General features: G+C 33.9%; 3 long non-coding RNA genes across 3 annotated transcripts; all 3 read left to right on the forward strand.

The window, feature by feature from the left end:
* The first annotated feature begins 364 nt into the window (after positions 1-364).
* On the forward strand, positions 365-2,657 carry LOC117929510. Its single transcript, XR_004653772.1, has 3 exons — positions 365-442; positions 1,263-1,321; positions 2,620-2,657. It is a non-coding gene; the product is annotated as an uncharacterized LOC117929510 (long non-coding RNA).
* Positions 2,658-5,526: 2,869 nt separating this feature from the next.
* On the forward strand, positions 5,527-6,585 carry LOC117931373. The gene is made up of 2 exons (XR_004654031.1): positions 5,527-5,584; positions 6,535-6,585. It is a non-coding gene; the product is annotated as an uncharacterized LOC117931373 (long non-coding RNA).
* LOC117931372 lies at positions 5,626-6,109 on the forward strand. The gene is made up of 3 exons (XR_004654030.1): positions 5,626-5,639; positions 5,789-5,893; positions 6,028-6,109. It is a non-coding gene; the product is annotated as an uncharacterized LOC117931372 (long non-coding RNA).
* Positions 6,586-10,964: the final 4,379 nt, after the last annotated feature.

Below are 10,964 nucleotides of genomic sequence, written 5' to 3' on the forward strand. Positions count from 1 at the left end.
GCTGCTAACTGAGATATGTTAGCATTTGGGTTTCCTGTAACATTTACATAGATAGCAGATGAAATGTTATCATCTAGGTACCTTAACAACCTTGGTGCTTGAAATAGCATTTAACCCTGAGTTAGTTCTTACTCATGATTACTGTAACTTGGAAATTGGGGGTTCATGAGATGGGATAGGACGCAGCTATTATTGTTGGTTGGTTGATGTAACTTTCTGATGTTCTCAGCATGTTTCTATCTGCAGTTTTGTTGCCTATTTGTTTTAATTTATCTGGGTTTGTTTTTATTTATCTGTTTTATTGTTTCTTAACTTTATTCTATATCTCTTTTTCTTTCCTTCTTAATGTGTTTTATTTAGGTAATGCATCCTAGCATCAAAGAGAGAACAGAAGTGTCAATTGTTTCTCCAGAATTATTGAGTTTGAAACGATCCAGATCAGGTAAATTTGTAGCAATCCCTCCCTTGGTGTCCTGTTTATGTAATAGCTAAAATAAAAGAGCATTGACCTACTTGTTTTTCATCCTCTCATGCATTTATTTTCTGTATGTTTTTTAATTGTAACCTATCTTTGGCGAACTCCTCAATAGTGTTATTATTTTACTTCACAATAAATTTGTTGCTACAAATTATACTCGTTATTGGTTAAATTAATGTCCCCTGTGGGGGCTGGAGTGGTGGAAGAAGATGGTAGTTCTGAAAGGAAGAAATCATTGTATTACATTTTGCATCACATTTGGATGTTTTTATTTTGTTTATTATATTGCTTGTACTGAGTCTAATATATTACAAATTATTAGTTGTTAATTGAAAACAAACCAATTCATTTAACAGAAAATGAGTATAACACGACAAGAGGATTAATTATCGTTAAGAAAAAAATAACAACAAACCAAGACATGGATAAGGATAACCAAAGCAAAAGTAACAAACTCAAGTGAAAAAAATCCCCCACAAAAGGGTTTAAATAAGAAGCTATTCCCATAGCCAAAAGTATGATATTTCATGTAGGATCAATTTTGAACTTCTGCCAAAAAAGGTAGTAGAAAATCTAAATGATATAATTTCTTGAAATCTTTTAAGCATGAACCTTTTGCCTTGTTATGCTATGAAATTTGGTAATGAATGATTTTATCTCCATGGGATGTTTGGATACACCCTTTATAAACCAAAAAATGTTCTTTCCTCTTCTATGTATACTCATCTGTTGCTTTCCACATTTGTGTTAAGCTTTTCTGTTTATCAAGTTTAATTTTTTGCAGGAAGACTACTTTTACCTTCCCTAGATTTCTGGCGCAACCAAAAGGCAGTTTATGATGCGGTTCGTGATATCTTCCTACCTCATACATGGTTTCTTATCTTGACTTTTGTATTTGTTCAACAGACACATGAATGCATCTGTTAAACTGTTTACACACACACACATGTTTGGGGTGGGGTGCATGGTGAGTTATGGGTTTGGTTTGGGTGTGGTGTAGTGTTTGTTGGTTTTGTCCATAAAATTTTCTGCCTGATGACCCTAATTGTTTTAATTTTCCCTTATTGAAAGCTACTAGATAATTTCCTTCCATTTTCCTTGTCTTTCTATTTTAGCATAGTGTCAAATGCACATTATCTTCCTTTAGTACTTTCCCTTTTTTTGCTTGACTATGTAAGGGAGCGTGTTTCATCCAACTAAAAATAAAGTTTTGAAAACTGTAGTGCTGAATCAAAGTGCTAAAAGATTAGGTAGTGTATTGTAGAAGTGTATTATTGGTTTCAATTTAATTTAGATGTTGAATATAATTAGATTCATTACAGATTTGTCAACATGCCATTACTAAAGTGTTTGTGGCTAACCACATGTTGGATTATACAACATATAGGAACATTGGTCTTTTGTAGGCTATTGAAGAATATTGTATACAAACTCAAATGTTTTCCTATAGTTAAAAAATTGGAAATGCAAATTTGTCGATATGAGTTTTCCTTTTGGTCTAACATTTGACATATTAATGTGACATGCCTTTTTGTTGTTTACAGATTCTAAAAAGCTCATGATATAATTTATTTATTTTTCATTCGACCTAACACTTTTGTGTCTTTGGTTCTTTAAATAAAAACTCATTTTCAATAAATTAAAATATTTTCATAAACAAAATGGAAAAGTAGAAAGAAATCAGGATTGACATAATTTCTTTGTGATTAAAATTCATTGCAAAAGAATTCTAAACTAAATAGGAATTTGGCATAAAAAAGAGAGGGTAAAAGATCTAGTCAAAAGTCATTAATTTTTAAAAACCCTTAAGGTGTTATGCTTTAAGGGTTCAGTTAGGTCTCTTTGACTTAATTTTTTTAGCTAATCTTTTAGTAGAATGTACCTTTTAAGTGCTACATCATTTACACTTTGAAACACATGTAATTTTGCTTGATGTGTTTGGTCTCTGAATTACTTAATATTCTTATCAAACATCATTTTAGTGTTTCCGTATGTAATCATTTGGAATATGAGCCGTCCAAATTTACTTGTACTTATACTTCAACTCTATTAGTTATCTAGCATTAGAAAATGCATGTTTCAGTTATGTTTCTGTTTTTTTTATGCAAGAATGAGAACATTATGATTTTGTTCATTTTCAGGATCGGAGAATTGCTGGAATTTAGGAAGTCCTGCATGTGGTAGAACCATCTAGAGGTTTGTGTAATTAACACACTTATGACTGAAATATGGTACTTCTGTTGTCACTTAGAAAGAAAACTAAGATGAATGTCTTACAAGGGTAGTAATGTAGAAATGAACACAATGCTGAAAACTGTAAAAATAAAAAATAAAAATAAAATAAAAATAAAAATAAAAAAATGTTAAGTAGGTACACCTGGATTTTAATTGCAGTGATGATGGGTCCCAACTCATGAATGTTTTACATCCCTAAAAGTTACAAGGCTCAATAAAGAAAAGCAAACAACAAAATACCTATTCTGTTGTGCATGAATTATGTATTGAATCACCACTTGTCCATGTAATAATTTATCCTATTATTTGGAGGCACTGCCTCCCTTGATCCACTATTTTGCCCTTGAAGCCATATTTTTGTTAAAAGCATGAGATTCTAGCTCTCCTTCTACAACTGGTTTATCTCTTTAATTGACAATTGTTATTTATCCAGATTGCTAGTTATTTTTATTGAAGGTATAATGCTTCTAATTTATTTTTTTGGCTATATTAGATTAAAAAACCGTCCTTTGGCTCTGTTTTGATCTCTATGGTTCTCTTGTTTTTTTCTTCTATATTTCTTTTCAGAAATAAAATTTTCTACTACTATTTATTTATTTATTTATATTTTCTCTCTTTGGATAGTTCTTAAGCCTTTTATCTATAGTTATTGATTTGGTCATTGGAAGCTTGCTAAAATAGTAAGACATCATAGTTGTTAGCAATTTTGTTGTGGTACAATTTAGGAATTATTATTGGATTGGTTAGAAGCTAGGCACTCAGGCATTTTATAGATATTGGTCATTTTTTTTCTCTCCTCTGTAAACAAATAACTATGAAGTTAATCCTCTTTAACTGATACTTTCTCTTCTAGTTGTTGCTGGATAGAGATTGTTATTGAGACTTGAGAGCTTTAATCTTAATTGATGGAGATTTTAATAAAAATTCCCTTTGCGTTTTAGAGTATCTTTTGACGTTGTTGGGCTGTGGAAGCTTGCTAACTTGTGAAACAATAAATAGAGAACATTCAACTTAACACACCAAAGCTTTAATTCTGACTACTTAGGGTTGGATACATGGCTTCTTTTTCACATTTCATCTTTATCTATGAAGAATTTGTTCAAAAGTTTGGGATTTTGTATTTAAACTGTAGGAATATCGTTGGTTTGGTTAAAGATATCTTTCTAGGAAACTATTTGTGTGTTTTTATATAATTAACTTTTCTTTCTTGTCTTTCTAGAAGAGAAGAAAGTATATAGGGGTGGGGTAGTGTTATGATTGGAAATTTTTTGTTTTCACTCTTTTTGTCTATCTCCTTGTTGTTGTACTATGAAAGTCTGAATTTTAGTTATATAATTTTACAGCAACCAATGAATGGACGGATTTTATGTTATCATTTTTTCTCTGATGACAAAGTTTAAAAAGATCTTGTGGAAATATATTTAATCTCTTGGATGGATATTGATTCTTTATTTTATCCTGTACTTGAAATAATATAAGCTGATTATTTTCTCATAATAAATTTGTGCTTTAATTTTTTTTATTTTTTTTTGGGATGAGAGGTGTTGGGAGGAAGTAGATGGTGGGGATGAGTGGTGTATGAAGATCTAATTCTCCTTGTTTTGTTTATTATCTCAGTAAAAGGTACAAGAAAACTTTGTACTTCTATGAGTCCTGGCATTTGACTCCCAATATTTTTTACACCTAATTTTGCTACTCAAAGAGTGATATTTTAATGTTGTTCCAAGATGTAGAAGATGGACACAAACTTTTGTCTTTACTCATTATTAAAGTTATGGAATATTTTTATTAACTGAAGTTGTCCTAAGATCAGAAAAAAAAATTATAGCGACATTGTTGTTGAGATAAGAAAAAAATATTTTTATTAACTGAAGTTGTCCTAGGAAAATAAAAAATTTTGAAAATTGAGATCATTGTTGTTGTTAACAGTTTATTACAGAAGCAGCCTATAAAATGAGTTTCTGCCTATTTAATTCCAAATACTACACCTTGAAATGCCTTACAAAAGAGTGTCTTTGTAGAAATCAATACAAAGCATTAGGGAAGTCAACTTAAAAGTGAATGGATTTTACAGCGACATTTATGCATGTTTAAGAAGTGATTATGGAAAGACAGGCATTATTTTTATTTTCTGGTCAATTCTGATGATGTAAAATGCTTATTGAATGGGTTGTTTTGGAACATTTGTGGTGATCATCTATTAGCTTGGGATCAAGATTATTATTATTATTATTATTATTATTAATACTACTCTCACCACTACTGCTGCTATCACTTCTACCATTTATTATTGTTGTTGTTATTGTTCTTTGAACCCAGAAACTCCCAGTTCCTCATGCCAACCCCTTGCCATTTGAGGTGGGCCTCAAGGATATTTATGAATTAAGATCACTGGGAAATAGATTTTCCTTTGTGTGAAGGCAGCAAAAACAAGCAACATTTCTTGACTTCTGAATTTTAATGCTTTAGCTTCTTCTTCTTTCTATCTCTTTTCTTTTTTGATAAGTATATTCTTTTTCTCTTTCTTACTTTCTTCTTCTTCTTCTTATCATTTTATTTTTATTTATTTATGTTCCGTCTTTTACAAATCATCATCTAGCTATATTGTGCCCTTGTTGGTGTGGCGGGGTTGGGGCGGGACATCATTTACGTTGTAGGTGCTCTCTCCTCAAATTTCTATTGCAATTGACTTAACATATTCAATTTGTGAATTTTAGGGGAAAAGGTGCAATGCAGAAGAGGGTGAGTGCCCTTCGTGATTTAAGGCGTCTATTATCAAGATCCGAATTCCCTCCAATTGAAGTTGGTCTTTAAGCTGGAGCAGTTTCTGTTCTTGTGCAGTGTCTTTCATTTGGTTCTCCAGATGAGCAGGTTCTAAGAATTTCTCATATTTTTGTAGAGTTCATCCATCGAAGGGATAGAAAAGGTGAACCATTTTAAACACGAATCAGTTCAGTCATGTTTGAGTAACAGTCTAGGAATTTAAAGATTCAATAATATAAAAAATAAAGTTGAATGGAGTTTGGCTGCAGATCCACTAATTTCATTCAATAACCATTTTCATTGTTGATTCAGTGGCCTTATGAAGCTGCTGCTGTGGCTTTTGAGGCTATACCACGGACATTGGCATAGAATTGTGGGGTTAATGTGATACGGACCATGACTGCACTCCAAGGAAAGGTAAAAAAAAATAAAAATTAAATTATTCTCCCCATAACTAATTCCTTTTTCTTTTTTGTTTGAATATTAATAATGATTCCATTTCCTCCTAAACGCTGATCTCTCTCTTCATTGCTCTCATATTTTAATAAAAGCATGCAAATGGTGAAAATGCATGGATGGGCATAGATGGGAACACGGGTGCAATCACTGATATGAAAGAGCGCAAGGTAAGAGCTTAATCATCTTTTGCTTTCTCTCTTTGTGGAATTTTTTAAATAAATAATAGTTCAATAGTACCATACTGAGAATTTCTCATATTTTTGTATAGTTGTTGTGTCATTCATTTCTTGGTCTGAAATTTTGTCATATGCATGCAAATGTTTTCTAAGTAGGCATCAAGTGTTTTTCCATAATAAAAATGAGAAAGGAAGTGGATGAAGTTGCAGATCTTAGTTCTTTTAGGTGCCCATCCTCTATCAACTAGTCTTCTCTGCATTAAGAATGACACTTTTTATCTTCCTATGATTTAGAGTTCGCTTGAAAAGAGAATGCATCTGTGTGGATTACTGTTTGTCTTACCATTTAAAATTGGCATGGGAGAACTAAAAGAAAACTTTCTGATTATTATCACAATTATAATTACAATTGTTATATTGCAGTTGCTTGAGGCAGCTTGGTGCCTTACAAATATTGCAGCTGGAAAACCAGAAGAAACAAAAGCTTTGTTGCCTGCATTACCACTGCTTATTGCTCATTTGGGAGGTTTGTAATGGTTTCTGCATTCCCTTTTGATATGAATGATCTGCTCTTTCTTCTTACAAGTAAAATTTTGATCAATCTTTTGAGCTGAAAGGTCTAAGAACATTATAAGATAACTTGAGTGATTATAAAAGTCCATTTGAAAATCAGTTGTTGAAAGAAAAAAAATAAAAAGACCACTTGAAAGTTGATAATTCAAACCAAGAAATGATGGGAGACCATTGCCAATACATTGAGTCCACTCTTCAATAAGGCACAAATCCTTAAGGTTTTAACAGGTTTTGCTACCTGTGCATACCGATAAATAACCATTTTAGCAAACATGGGGTTGAGTTTTTTTCCTATCACTGGTACTGGTTTACCCTTGGTCCTAACCTAGTGTAGGATCTTGTTCATGAACACTTCAGTAGACCATTTTCCTTGTTATGAACAATACTTTATTACAAAAAGAAGACAGTGAAACCACTGTCTTTTAGATAATTCTCCCAATTTTATACATGTTTTTCGTCGATGTTTGAAACAAAGCTTCTGTTCCTGCAGTGCCACAATAGACACACACTATGTTCAAGTTGTAAAGCAAGGGTATTCAACAAATGTCCCACTTGTAGGCAACAGCTCGATGATATAAGGTGTCTAGCTTTGGAGAAGATGGCTGAATCTCTTGAACTGCATTGCAAGAATGAGGAGTTTGGATGCCCTGAGATCATCCCTTACCACACCAAGCTTATGCATGAAGACTCGTCTAACTTCCAACCATACAACTGTTGACATATTAGGAATGCTTTCCTTATATCATTTAGTGTTGAGATATTAGGAATGTTTAGATATTAGGAAAGTTGGGATATTATGAATATTGAGATATTAGGAATATTGAGATACTAGGAATATTGAGATATTAGGAATATTGAGATATTAGGAAAGTTGAGATATTAGGATATTAGTTGTTATTTCCTTATATCATTCTTTCCCATTCTTAGAATGGTGATTACCCTCTATATATACTCTGTACATGAACGAATGAAAGTATGAATGACAAAAACTACCATTTATCAATTTGAAGATGGTATCAGAGCCATGGAACTGAAATCCTGGATATTTTGTCGCTATGGTAGTCCGACGGTGATCAACCATCCTAAGACAAGCCCTAATATTGATAAATCAACCTTCAAATGCACTCACTGCAATAAGACTGGTCCCACCAGTCTGGATATCCCATAATTTCAAAGCAACGACTCTTGGTATGACCAGGAAAACAATAAGGAACCGAGGGTTTGAACCATGGACCTTTAGATCATGTTTAGGCTATCAACACTTTGTTATTAATTATAATAATTGTGATCAACGGAAGAAGGATTCCAAGAAAACCTCGACTGCAACTGTTGCCGAAATAAAAACAGAGGCTAATGTTGCTGAGAAAGCCTCTACATTGGTAGCCGCTACTGATCATGGTGGTAAGTTTTTAAATACTTTTACACCTGTTATTAATAGTGCATGGATAATTGATTCTGTTGCTACAGATCATATGACTTTTGATTCTAGACAGATTTCACTCCTTAGACCTTCCTCACAAAAAATTGTTTCCACAGCCAATGGTAACACAACCCCAGTCATTGGGGAAGGATCCTTAACTCTTACTGATACTTTGAATTTGGATTCTGTTTTAGTTGTTCCATCTTTAGATTACAATCTTTTGTCAGTTTCTCAAATCACTGCAGCCTTATCTTGTATTGTCATTTTTTACCTGGATTTTGTGTGATTAAGGACATCCAAACAAGACAGACGATTGGTTGTGGTATTAAACGGGGAAAACTCTATTACTTGGACTTGCAGTCAAAGGATTCAAATAAGTTGCAACAAGCCTTGATGGCAAATGGATCTGAGAGGGAGAAGAAAAAGTCTGAAATTTGGTTGTGGCATCGACGTCTGGGACATGCTTCCTTTGGTTATTTAAAAAATTGTTTCCTAGTTTGTTTGCAAAGAGTGATATTTCTGGTTTCCGTTGTGAAATTTGTGAATTGGCTAAAAGTCATCGTGTTTCATTTCCGTTAATTTTGAATAAAAGTCCGTTTCCTTTTATGGTTATACATTCTGATGTTTGGGGCCCATCCAAAGTCCCAACTTTGAGTGGCTCACGTTGGTTTGTTACTTTTATTGATGATTGTACCAGAATGACATGGTTATGCTTGATGAAGACCAAAGATGAAGTGAACTTGTTGTTTCAAAAATTTCATAAAATGATTGAAACTCAGTACAATGCAAAGGTTCGGGTTCTGCGTAGTGATAATGGTGGAGAATATCAAAGTTCTGATCTTCAAAAGTATTTGGAAGGACATGGCATCATTCATCAGACTACTTGTTCCAATACACCCTAGCAAAATGGAGTCACTGAATGAAAAAATCAACACTTGTTAGAGGTTGTTCGTGCTTCCTTGATAGCAGCAAAAACACCGATATCTTATTGGGGAGAAGCAATCACATCTGCCGCATACTTGATCAATCGGGTACCTTCTAGCTCACTTAACTTTCAAACACCTCTCCAAGCTCTTACTAATGTCGTAGTTGCCCCAACCGTCCCAAATCTACCTCCTCGTGTTTTTGGTTGCATGGCATTTGTGCATCTACACAAGCACCAACACTCCAAGTTAACTTCCCATGCATTGCAATGTGTGTTTGTTGGATATGCATTGCACAAAAAGAGATATCGATGTTACCATCCTCCAACTCAACAAATGTATATTACAATGGATGTGGTGTTTCATGAAGATTCAATGTATTTTTCATCTGAGTCTGAACTTCAGGGGGAGTACCATAAGGAAATTCAGACTCTCGATTATGATTATCATATCTCTGAGGAAGATGAATCTGGACAATCTGAACTAGTGAACCAAGAAGTGGGTGAGTTGGATATGAGTGGTCAACAATTTGGGTCCGAAGATGTCTTCACTAAAATACCAAACCAATCATCGTCTGTTGAGGGTGTTCTTAATTTGGAACCTGATCCATTCATGAAACGGTTACCACATCGTCATAATAGAGGTATTCTTAAACCCACATATGAACCTGAATTGTCTACTAAAGTCAAATATCCCATGAGCAACTATGTGTCTACCTATCGTTTGTCTGAATCAAATAAGTCATTTGTAAATCAATTATCTACTGTAGCTATTCCTAACAGTGTGCAGGAAGCCTTAGCTGATCCAAGGTGGAAAGCAGCCATGAATGAAGAGATGAAATCATTGCAGAAGAATGAAACATGAGAACTCGTAGAATATCCACCAGGAAAGAAGCCAGTTGGGTGTCGTTGGATCTATACTATGAAGTATAAGGAAGATGGTAGTATTGAACGATTTAAAGCAAAACTGGTAGCAAAAGGGTACACTCAAACTTATGGAATTGACTACACAGAGACATTTGTACCTGTAGCTAAGATCAACACAATTCGAGTATTACTGTCTTTAGCTGCAAACCTAAATTGGTCATTACAACAATTTGATGTGAAAAATGCCTTTCTGCATGGCGAGTTATCTGAAGAAGTATATATGGATCTTCCACCAGGATGCATGGTGTCAGAAAAGCAATGTCAAAAGGTGTGCAAATTGAAGAAGTCATTGTATGGGTTGAAGCAATCCCCGAGAGCATGGTTTGGAAGGTTCACAAAGTCAATGAGAGCTTTTGGCTATCGTCAAAGTAATTCAGATCACACTTTGTTCCTAAAAAAGCAACATGGTAAGATTACGACACTCATCGTATATGTGGATGACATGGTAGTTACAGGAAGTGATCCTGAAGAAAGAAAAGCTCTGCAAAATTATCTATCTAGAGAATTCGAAATGAAAGATCTAGGTCCTCTGAAATACTTTCTTGGGATTGAAGTTTCTCGATCAAGTGAAGGAATTTTTCTGTCTCAAAGAAAGTATGCCTTAGATCTTTTACAGAAGACTAGAATGTCGGGATGTCAACCTGTTAATACACCAATAGAAGAAGGTCTGAAATTGTGTGTTGAGCCTAATCAAGTATCAACTGATAAGGGAAGATACCAGAGACTTGTGGGGAGATTAATATACTTAGCTCATACAAGACCAGATCTTGCTTATGCATTGAGTGTAGTGAGTCAATACATGCATAATCCTGGAGAGCAACATATGAATGCAGTCATGCGTATTTTGAGGTATTTGAAGAATGCTCATGGGAAGGGAATTTTGTTCGCTAAAAATGTTGATCATCAGAGTATAGAAGTATATACTGATGCTGATTTGGCCGGTGCAGTGGATGATAGGCGATCTACATCTGGTTACTTTACCTTTGTAGGTGGTAATCTTGTGACATGGAA

Source organism: Vitis riparia, chromosome 14 (genome assembly GCF_004353265.1).
Source record: "Vitis riparia cultivar Riparia Gloire de Montpellier isolate 1030 chromosome 14, EGFV_Vit.rip_1.0, whole genome shotgun sequence".
Lineage (NCBI taxonomy): Eukaryota > Viridiplantae > Streptophyta > Magnoliopsida > Vitales > Vitaceae > Vitis > Vitis riparia.